Source organism: Rhipicephalus microplus, unplaced genomic scaffold, assembly GCF_043290135.1.
Source record: "Rhipicephalus microplus isolate Deutch F79 unplaced genomic scaffold, USDA_Rmic scaffold_45, whole genome shotgun sequence".
In the NCBI taxonomy this organism is placed as follows: domain Eukaryota; kingdom Metazoa; phylum Arthropoda; class Arachnida; order Ixodida; family Ixodidae; genus Rhipicephalus; species Rhipicephalus microplus.
Genome location: NW_027464618.1, coordinates 2,610,805 through 2,621,664, shown reverse-complemented (window position 1 = coordinate 2,621,664; position 10,860 = coordinate 2,610,805). Strand labels below are relative to the sequence as shown.

At 48.8% G+C, this 10,860-nt stretch overlaps 2 protein-coding genes across 2 annotated transcripts in view; one reads left to right on the top strand and one right to left on the bottom strand.

Moving 5' to 3' along the window:
* The window catches only part of LOC142787112 (uncharacterized), a 134,031-nt gene that overhangs the window by 43,738 nt on the left and 79,433 nt on the right, over positions 1-10,860 (bottom strand). The window lies entirely within an intron of this gene.
* LOC119164718 (uncharacterized) overlaps positions 1-10,860 on the top strand; it is a 67,082-nt gene that overhangs the window by 35,091 nt on the left and 21,131 nt on the right. The gene's annotated exons all lie outside the window — the stretch shown is intronic.

The following is a 10,860-nucleotide window of genomic DNA, read 5'->3' as shown; positions in this document are numbered from 1 at the left end:
TTATTTCACTCTCATGGTTTGGCTCTGTGGTTACAACCTATCCTAAGTAAGCATATTCCTTTACAACTTCCAGCGTCTCGCCATATATCACAAAGTGCTGTTCTCTGGTGAGACTGTTGCACCTTATTTTAGTTCTGTGCATATTAACTTTCAGTCTTACTTTTCTGCTTTCCATGTCCAGTAATTATGAGCTGTAATTCGTCCCCTGAGTTACTCATCAAGGCAATGTCATCAGCAAATCGCAGGTTACTAAGATACTCTCTATCAACTCTTATCCCTAACTCTTCCCAATCTAGGGTTCTTAAAACCTCCTGTAAACAGGCGGTGAATAGTGTTAGGGAGGTCGTGTCTCCCTGTCTCATGTTCTTTTTTTATTGTGGTTCTGTTGCTTTTTTTATGTAGAACTATGGGGGCTGCGGATCCACTGTAGATTTCTTTTAGTATATCTATGTAGGGTTTTTCGATGCCCTGATACCGTTGTGCCTGTATTACTGCTGATTCCTTGATTGAGTTAAATGCGTTCTCATAATCTACGAGCTATGTATAGGGGTTGGTTGTATTCCGCACATTTCTATATTACCTGATTGATAGTGTGAATATGGTCTATTGTGGAGTAGCCTTTACGAAATCCTGCTTGGTCCTTTGGTTGATTAAACTCTAATGTTATGTCGCCTGAATTCTATTAGCTATTATTTTTGTAAGTAGTTTGTAGAGAACGGACAGTAAGCTGATCAGCCGATACGGTAATTCATCAAGTCCTTGACGTCTCCTTTCTTATGGATTAAGATAACGTTGGCGTTCTTACAAGATTTTGCTACCCTTCCTGTCAAGAGACACTTCTTATATAAGGTGGCGAGTTTTTCTAACACTATTCCTCCCCATCTTTCAAGAGGTCTGTTGTTACCTTATCTGCACCAGCGGCTTTGCCTTTTTGCATTCCTTCTAGAGCTTTCCTTACTTCCCTTGTCGTTACTGGTGGGCTGTCGAATTTTTCTGGACTATGTATTATTGTTTCTCATGATATCATCCTGGTTGTTTTGGCTTGTGTACAGCTTTTTGTCGAACTTCTCCGCCACCTCAACTATTCTATCCATATTGGTTATGTTGTTGCCTTTCTTATCTTTTAATGCATACATCCAATTTTCACCTATGCAGATGTTTGCCTTCACAGCGTTTGGGCTTCTGCCAGTTTTTACTGCCTGCTGGATTCTCTCCATGTTATACCTTCTAATATCTGCTACCTTACGCCTATTGATTAACTCGGAAAGCTCCGCTAGCTCAATTTTTTTCGATTGTATTTGAGGCTTTCATGGTTTGCCGTCTCTTGATGAAATTTTCCATCTGCTGAGATAGTTTGCCATTGTCTTGTCTAGTGACTGTACCTCCGACTTCCATTGCACACTTTTTGATGATACTAGTAAAATTATCATTCTTTGTGTCAACGCTAACGCAGGTTACGTTTAGAGCCGTGAATTTATTCTGAAGCGAAAGTGAATTTCTGTATTTTTCCTCTTACTGCTAGCTCATTATTTGGCTTCTTGTGTATCAGTTTATGACTTTGGTTTTTTTAAATCTTGGTGAATACGAGCTCCTATACCATTCTATGGTCACTCCATCGGATCATGACAAGTACTTCTATGTGCTGTACAATGCCTGGGTGTGCACACAGAATGAAGTCTATTTCATTTTTGTTTCGCTATTAGGACTTTGTCACGTCCACTTACGATTAGCCTGTTTTCTGAAGAAGGTGCTCAAGATCTGTAAACTATTATGTTCTGCGAAGTCTACTAATAACTTCCCTCTGGCATTTTTATAGCCGATGCCATATTCCCCCACTGCATGGTCTCCGGCCTGTTTCTCTCCTACTTTCGCATTAATGTCGCCCATCAGGACAATATACTGTCTTTATTACTTGTATTGCAATAGCAATTATATGGACACTCTCGGCTGGATTTCGCCATCGGCATCAGTGTCGATGTCATGCACCATATATGTATACATATCTAAATATATGAAAACACAAGAAAGAAAAAAAAAAATCCCAGAAAAAAGACTCTGGTGCGCGGAATGAAACGTGCGACTTCCGCATCGTGAATGCGAGGCGGTTTTGACTGAGCCACCGAGAGGTATCTCCTTGAACGTTGAAACGGCAAGCTTTTCATATTTACCACTTACCGCTGTTGGCGGGCTTATCGGAGGGGGGGGGGGGAGAGTATTGTGTTTTCAGCATTATTAGCAAGATGGCGCAGTGAGGGCACGGTGGCTCTCATCTCTCACACGTACTTTGGCCCGTGTAGAAAATAAGGGGGTGTGCGCTCGATCGCACGCCCTTATCTTGCAGTGGGGAGGATCGTACCCCTTGACTAGCCTTTAGGTTTCGCTGGTACGATTATGTTGTAGTTATCGAGCACACAAAAGTCACTGCAATCGTTTCACAGCCTCCATTTGAGAAAAGGGTGCACTTTTTAGACACGGCGAAGAAAAACTGAGACGCATATTTGCGTTCATCTGTACCTGTAATTACGTTTCGTGCCTACTTTGTGCCTGAGAAACGCGGGGCACGTTTTGATCTGTTTGCCATTCTGCGTGTGACCTTGCAATTTGTTGCTATCACGTTCATTGCTTTGTCATTGCGACAAAGCTGTGACTTTATTAATGGCAGACTCTATGTCTTCATAGAAGCGTTCAACGAAATGATCCTCATAGCTCGATGTAGGCGCATAGGCCTGTACCACATTCATCTTGTACCTTTTGTTAAGCTTAATTATGATACTTGTCACCCTCTCACTGATGCTGCAGTATTCCTTCATGTTGCGAGCGATATAAGAAACCCCACCTATAGTTCTGTTCTGTGACTAATCTATGGTAGCATAGGACATGCCCGTTCTTCAGCACTGTAAAAGCCTCACTTGTCCTCCTAACTTCGCTGAGCCCTATCAGATCCCATTTACACCCTCTATGAGAAAGAGCTTTATTCGAGGCGAGCTCGAGCTGGCACACACTGATGATGATCTCTACAGTAAATTATACAAGTGATGATGACTCGTCCAATTGATAAAGAAGAGTTGGTGACTGCGCTCACACTAATTCCCCGTCACTCTGGAAGCGGCCTCCTGGCCGCGCGAGAGACAATATTAGGAATTGCGTCGGGTATACAGTTTCAACCGAGAAACGTGCACAATTTCTGTCCCACGGCAACGGTGGTCGAAAGGAGTGTTAAGTGGTGAGATACGGTAATTAACGGGGGACATTTGTTCAAACACCGTATAAGGCCCTATAAAACGGCTGAGGAATTTTTCACATGAGCCGGGCACGCGCACGGGAGTCCACAGAGGAACTTCGTCTCCTGGGGAAAAGGTGACAGCACGGTGTGTTGAGTTGTAGCAAGACTTGCGAGCTTCCTGAGAGATGCCGGTGTTGATTCGGGCCAGATGACGGCAGTGCTCGAGGCGAGACAAAAATTGTGTGGATAAAGGGCTTGCTGAGGTAGCAGGAGCCGAAAGGAAGGAGTTGTCCAGAGTTGCACTTGGAGAGCGTCCATGGACCAGAAAATAGGGAGAAAAGCCGGTGGTGCGTTGCGTAGCTGTATTGTAGGCGAACGTTACGAATGGCAAAATGGCGTCCCAGTTCGTGTGGTCAGGGTTAACGTACATGGCAATCATATCCGAGAGGGTACGATTAAAGCGTTCCGTCAAGCCATTTGTTTGAGGATGATAAGTAGAAGCTGTTTTGTGGATGGTGTTGGCGGCCCGTAGAACCTCAGCAACAATAGAGGAAAGAAAGACCTTGCCGCGGTCACTGAGCAGAACACGTGGAGCTCCATAGCGTAAAAATATTTACCCAGAAAAAAATCAGCTACTTCAGTGGCTGTACCAGCGTGCAGTGAGGCAGTTTCCGCGTAACGAGTGAGGTGGTCAACAGCCGTTACAATCCAACAATTTCCATTGGAGGTCACGGGAAGGGGGCCGTACAAGTCTATCCCGACGACTTCGAATGGCAAAGCGGGACAAAAAAGAGGTTGGAGAAAGCCAGAAGGAGCAGTAGTGGGTTGTTTCCGCCGTTGACATAAGGCACACGAAGAAACATATTTGGCAATCGCGGATGAGAGGCCAGGCCAGGTGAACCAACTGCGTATTTTGTCGTACGTTTTGTGATAGCCGAGATGCCCAGCAGCAGGATCATCGTGGAATGTCTCAAGAACCTGACGTTGTAGACAACGTGGTGTAACGGGGACCCATTTGTTTCCTTCAACGTGGTAAATATAGCAATGTAAAGCACCATCGTGAAGCTTGAATCGTTTCAGTTGTCGGCGAAGTCGGGCGTTCGGAGGAGTGGATGTACATTCTAAGCGTGCTATTATGGAGTGGCAGTAAGGGTCAACGCGTTGATGCGACACAAGGGTAGAAGGGCGGCCGGATCTTAGCCAACTGAGACCTGCGATGGGTAATGCTGCGGTGGAAATTGATGACGGTGGGCTATTACGGTTGGGTAGAGGGCTGCGAGAGAGAGCATCAGCATCTTGGTGCTTCTTACCAGACCTGTAGACGACATCCAAGTTGTGCTCTTGTAAACGAAGCACCCAGCGGCCACGACGACCCGATAAGTTCTTTAGCGACGAAAGCCAGCACAATGCGTTTTGGTCGGTGACGATTGTGAAGTGGCGGCCGTGGAGGTATGGACGAAATTTTTGTACCGCCCATACAACAGCAAGGCACTCGTGTTCGGTTATTGTATAATTTTTCTCGGCAGCAGTCAAAGCACGACTGGCGTAAGCGATGACACGTTCACGTGCAGTGTTGTCACGCTGCAGTAGAACGGCACCGAGACCATGACCACTGGCGTCAGTGTGAAGAATTGTGGGTGCACCTGGATCGAAATGACATAGTACCGGGTCGGATGTCAGGGCTTGCTTCAACGCCAGGAAAGCCTTTTCACAGTCTTCAGACCAGACGAATGCCGTGTTACTTGTGAGCAGTTGATGGAGCGGAGAGGCAAGCCTTGCGAAATTGCGTATGAAGCGCCGCAAGTAGGATGCCAAGCCGAGAAAACTGCGCAGGTCTTTTTGACGCAATGGACGGGGAAACTCGAAAACGGCGGCAAGCTTTTCAGGATCCGGTCGAATACCGTCTTTGCTGACTAAGTGCCCTAGAACCTTGATCGTCTTGCTTGCGAAGGTGCATTTTTTCGTATTCAGCTGTAAACCATCCTTTGCAAGGCAACCTAGGACTTCTTCGAGACGTTGTAGATGTTGCGAAAAGGTAGACGAAAACACTTTGATGTCGTCTAGGTAGCATAAGCAGGTTTTCTACTTCAGGCCACGTAGTACGCTGTTGATCATACGTTCAAAGGTAGCAGGCGCGTTACAAAGTCCGAAAGGCATTACGTTAAATTCATATAGCCCATCTGGGGTGGTAAAAGCCATCTTCTCTTTGTCAGATTCGGACACTGGTATTTGCCAGTAGCCCGATCGTAGGTCAAGGCTCGAAAAATACTCTGCGCCATGCAACGAATCTAGTGCGTCATCAATTCGTGGGAAAGGGTAAACATCTTTGCATGTTATTTTGTTCAGTGCCCAGTAATCAATGCAAAAACGTACCGTTCCGTCTTTCTTTTGCACCAACACAACTGGCAAAGACCACGGACTCGAGAAAGGACGTATGATATTTCGTTGAACGTATGATATTTCGTTGAAGCACGTCTGATACGTTTTCCTCGATTATCTTCCTTTCTGCAAGAGACACGCGTATGGGCGCCGGTGAATTATTCGGGAGCCGTCTGTCTGAATTCGGTGAGTCGCAGAAGTTGTTTTACCAAGGACAGTGGAATGAACGTCAAACAAAGGGCGATGTCTGTTCAATAAGTTCAGCAATTCTTGACTCTGGGCTGCTGTCAAATCAGGGCTTATCGTCACCGATAGAGGAGTGGGAGAGTTGAGTAGCGGCACGCTTGGCTCTGGTAGGTCTTCTTGACTTGGAAGAGCAACAATTGCAACGGGATGCGGGTCAATAGCGCATGTGACTGTTGATCTACAGGGCAACAATAAAGGTTCGCAGTAATAAAAGCAGAACCTTCAAAAAAACGAACAAGGCCTGGAACGATCAGACGCCTCGATGTACCGTGTGGCCATAAGGTAGTAGAAGCACGTCGCCATGCACAATGTTGCTGCAATCAACGCTAATTACTTCTTCTCTGGATGGCCAAAGAACATAATCTGAAGTGGTGACGAGACGAATGCGCTGTTTGGGTTCCGGTACAGAAGAGTCGGTGGGATTGAGGTGGATGAGGCGCTGACGACAAGGTATAGAAGCGCGTGCAGACGACAGAAAATCCCACCCCAAAATGAGTTCGTGGGTGCACTCACGGAGATCTGCAACAGCAATATGATGACGAATACCGTCTATGAAAACGCGAACTGTACACTGGGCGAGTGGACGACAAATGGCGTTCGTCGCAGCACAGAGAGACGGGCCTGAGTAAGGTGTTGTTACTTTGCGGAGACGGGAGCAAAGGTCAGAGCGAATAATGGAAATAGCAGCGCCAGTATCCACTAGAGCTTCGATGCGTATACCTTCGACCAACACTGTTAACAAGTTCGATGGTCTGTCTGGAGGAATTGCTGGCTGTCCGGTGTATGCAGTTTCCCCTCCTAAAACTGCATTGGGGAGTTTTCCGAGTGGGCATTCAGAACATTGGAGGCGGGTCGCAGAGGCGACACGGAACGGCGATTGGGAGATGGTGAGCGGCGGCGAGACTCACGGGAGTTCACAGGCAGACCACTACTGTAAGGTAAAGAGGGCGAACACTGAAAAGAAGACCGGAAAGGCGTGCGCTGGTAGTTTGTGAGTGGACTGAAGTGTCCGCGTTCCTCTGGAGCGTAGCCACGTTGCTCGTCCTGATGACGCCTTCGGCAAAAGCGAGATATATGACTCCTATAGCCGCAATAATAACAGATTGGGCGTTGAGGATGCGGCGTGGCGTAATACGGCTGTGGGCGCATCGTTGGTGACACTGATGCCACAGGTACATGGCCACCTGGTGTAGCCACTGGGATAGTGGTGAGTGCTGAGAGCGCCGCGACTTCTGCATACGTTGGTACCCCACGAGGTCTGGATTCGGCGGAACAAGGTGAATGTGACGCAGATGCAATCTCTTGCCTAATGATGTCCCGCAAGTTGGTTGGAGCTGAGGCTAAAGTAGACAGTGGGGCGCAGGAAGAGCAGCGCCCATGAAGCGGCTCACGAACGATGTCGGGGACCAGGGCACGGATGTCGAGGGCCGCAGGAAGACGAATGTCCGAGGCATCATGGCAAAGATGAAGAGACTGAAGTTCTTCTTGTCTCTGGCAAATCGTGACGACATCTTGAGTAGTGGTAGGGTTTTGCGACGCAAGGGCGTTGAATGCGATGGTATTTATGCCTTTGATAATATGGCGTATTTGTTCGCTTTGAGGCATAGCTGAATTTACACGCTTGCACAAGACAAGAACATCCTCAATGTACGAGGTGTATGATTCACCCGCTAGCTGAATGCGTTCAGCAAGCTTCTTTGTTGCTGCTTCGGCGCGAACACTGGGGGAACCGAAAATCTGACGGAGCTGCCGTGCGAATGTGTCCCAGTCGGGAAGATCTTGGAGGTGGTTCCAAGACCAGGTTTTGGCAACATCGGTTAGGTAGAAAGGGACCGTACGCAACTTGTGTAGAGTATCCCACCTGTTCAACTCGCTGACGAGGTCGTAGGTGTGTAGCCATTCTTCAACGTCATCCCCTTTGAGACCCGAGAATACTGGCGGATCACGCTGGTGGCTGTGGATGGCCAGGGTCGACGGTGGAGGCTGCACTGGGCTGGTGGTGTTGGATGGACCAGGATTGTCTTGCACTGCCATGGCAGGTGGTAGATTGTCTTGCACTGCCATGGCAGGTGGTAGTGCAGCCTCCACCGTCGACCCTGGCCTGGTGGTGTTGGATGGACCAGGATTGTCTTGCACTGCCATGGCAGGTGGTAGTAGACGACGACCTGAGCAGAGCTCCAGTGGTAACGTGCGAGAGGACTTGGGGATCGAGAAGCACCGTCTACCACTTATGAGGAAGAGCTTTATTCGAGGCGAGCTCGAGCTGGTACACACTGATGATGATCTCTACAGATGAGGAAGGAAATTATACAAATGATGATGACTCGTCCAATTGATAAAGAAGAGTCGGTGACTGCGCTCACACCTCCAATTTCTCGAATAGCACAGCTAGACTAGCCTCACTAGATAGTGTTCAAGCGTTGAAAGTAGCCAAGTTCAGATTCTAATGGCGGCCTCTCTGGACCCAGGGATTCTTAGTACCCTTCGCTGCATCGCAGGTCTGACCGCCACCTTGAACAGTTGCTTCGCAGCCGCTGGAGAATGAGGGTCAAGGGTTATTTGCTGTAGTCATGGAAATTGCCGATTACATATGGAGGATGCTTGAGGATCTGGAGCTTTCTAATACATGGGGCATTACAGCACACGTCGATCTTTCAGACAGAAGTTTGAGCGGCTACTTTCTGAAGCTGTGTCGTGGTCCCGAACTTAAGGACGCAATAAGGAGGCGGTCTTCGTCGATGCAGCACGTTATCAAAACTATCGCTGTTTTGTTTCTGCGGTTGTAGACCATACGCACAAATGCATAACCAGTGCTTCAATCAATACAAATCACAGAATACGGCAGAGGAGGTCGCTATCGTGCTCGCCATAGCTCACACTGATGCCAAGTATATCATCTGTGACTCACAAACAGCAGTCCGAAATTTTGCAAATGGTAGGATTTCTCCAGTGGCGTTAAAAGTCCTTAATAAAGGCAAAACCTGCTCTGTAGACCAAAATGCATGCATTCTCTTGTTTCCCGCCCACACACCCATCGACCACACGGAGGTCAATCTTAACGACTTGCACACGACGTGGCTCAAGATCTCATGTTCCGGGCCACGTCCATGGTTGACACCACCCATACAAACTCTCTTGTAGAGGAGTGGGAGTTGGGAGATAGACTTACCAAATTTAATGACATTACCCAACATTATAGACTTCAACGACGGGAATACTCCCCGACTCACCCCAAGCACAACCGGGCCCAGTCCGTTCAATGGTGGTAATTACAAACAGGCACCTACATTAATCTCGTAATTATGAAACACATTTATCCTGACTTGTATATTGCCACTTGGCCGCTAGTTACGGCGAGCGCAAGCCATGGCTGCCCGCGAGAATGGAAGACGATGTTCTGGGGCAGCGTGTGCTCTGGCTAGTTGTTGATTATTGAAGCAGCCATCTTGCCAGTTTTCGGTGTGTCTCCCCGCCGGCTCAATTCTTTCTAGTTGAAGACCTTTTCTGGCACGGGACAACTGGTGGAGGTGCTGGGAAACCCCCAGCCGATGTTCCAAACGCTCCCAGGTAGCCCTGTACCTGCAGTGACAACACCTGTCCACCGCTCAAGCCGAAGACTCCGAGGACTAGCTCCTGAGCGTGTACCTCTTCCGGAGATGACGTCTGTCACACCCCCGAACGCTACGGAAGGCGCTGCAGCCTCCAATGCACAGGAAAGCACTGAAGCCACGCATCATACGCTGTGGAAGCCACATGTGCCGAAGGTGTTCCACGGTTCCGTCTTGGAGGATGTCGAAGACTGGCTGGCCCAGTTCGAACGGGTTTCGGATTACAATGGTTGGACCGACTTCGACAAAATGAGGAACGTGTATTTCAGCTTGTAGGACGGCGCTCGTACTTGGTACGAAAACCGTGAGCCTTTTCCCTCGTGGAGCGTCTTTCGTTGATACCTGTTGGCAAGTTGGGCCAATCCCGATCGCCGCGAACGAGCCGAGCGAGCGATTCAGTCGCGCCTCCAAATGCGAGGAGGGAAGGAGCAGCTTTTTGCTGGCCTCGTTCGCTGTCCCCCAAAGACCGTGGCGGAATTTTTGACCGAAGCCACAACCATAGACCAAGTGCTGCAGCAGCTCTCTACTGTGTACGACCGGCAAGTGAGTGCCGCTTCGTCAATAGGTCAGATCAGAGGTGCGGCAAGCAACATCAACATCGAGTCTCTTTGCGATCTCATTTGATCGGTGGTGCACGACGAACTACAAAAGATTCAGTGCCAGTCCCATTCTACTGCAGGGTCTATTTGCAGCCTTGTCAGAAACGAAGTACAACAGGCTCTCCAAGTGCCGCCTTCCAGCTATGTCCCGCCTGTCCCGGCAGAGCCGCATCATGCATAATACGCAGAAGCTGTAAGCCGATATATTCCTGCTTCACCGCGCTTCGTTAATCCTGTGCCTCAGGATGCACTTCCTTTGCTGCAGCCAATTCAGCACTTAGAAAATCGACAGCCACTTCCCAGAAAATCCGACGTATGGCGCACACCAGACAGACGACCACTGTGTTACCACTGTGGTGAAGCTGGACATGTGTACCGAGAATGTCCTTATCGTCGCCTTGGACTAAAGGGTTTTGCCGTCGACGCACCACGGCCGAGATTTGGCGAAAGACCGAGAGCTATTGAAGATTACCTCTCATAGCAGCGCATGCCACTGCGGCGGCAGTCGCGGTCCCCATCCCCAAGGCGATCTTCTAAAATTTTCGGACCCTCCCAGGAGCGGCGCCGGCACGCTCGCCAAGCCCTAGGCGAAAAAACTAACGACAGCAACCTTCGGGAGCGAGGCCGCTGACACTCGACGCAAGCAAGGATTCCCACCGACGCAAGCACAGATACGGAGCGACACAGCGATGAAAGCCAGAAGCAGATTTTCTCTGGATATACATGTGGTAGCTGACGGTCACCACGATGTTAGTGCATTATTGGACACAGGTGCGGACTACTCGATCATAAGCGGGAAACTAGC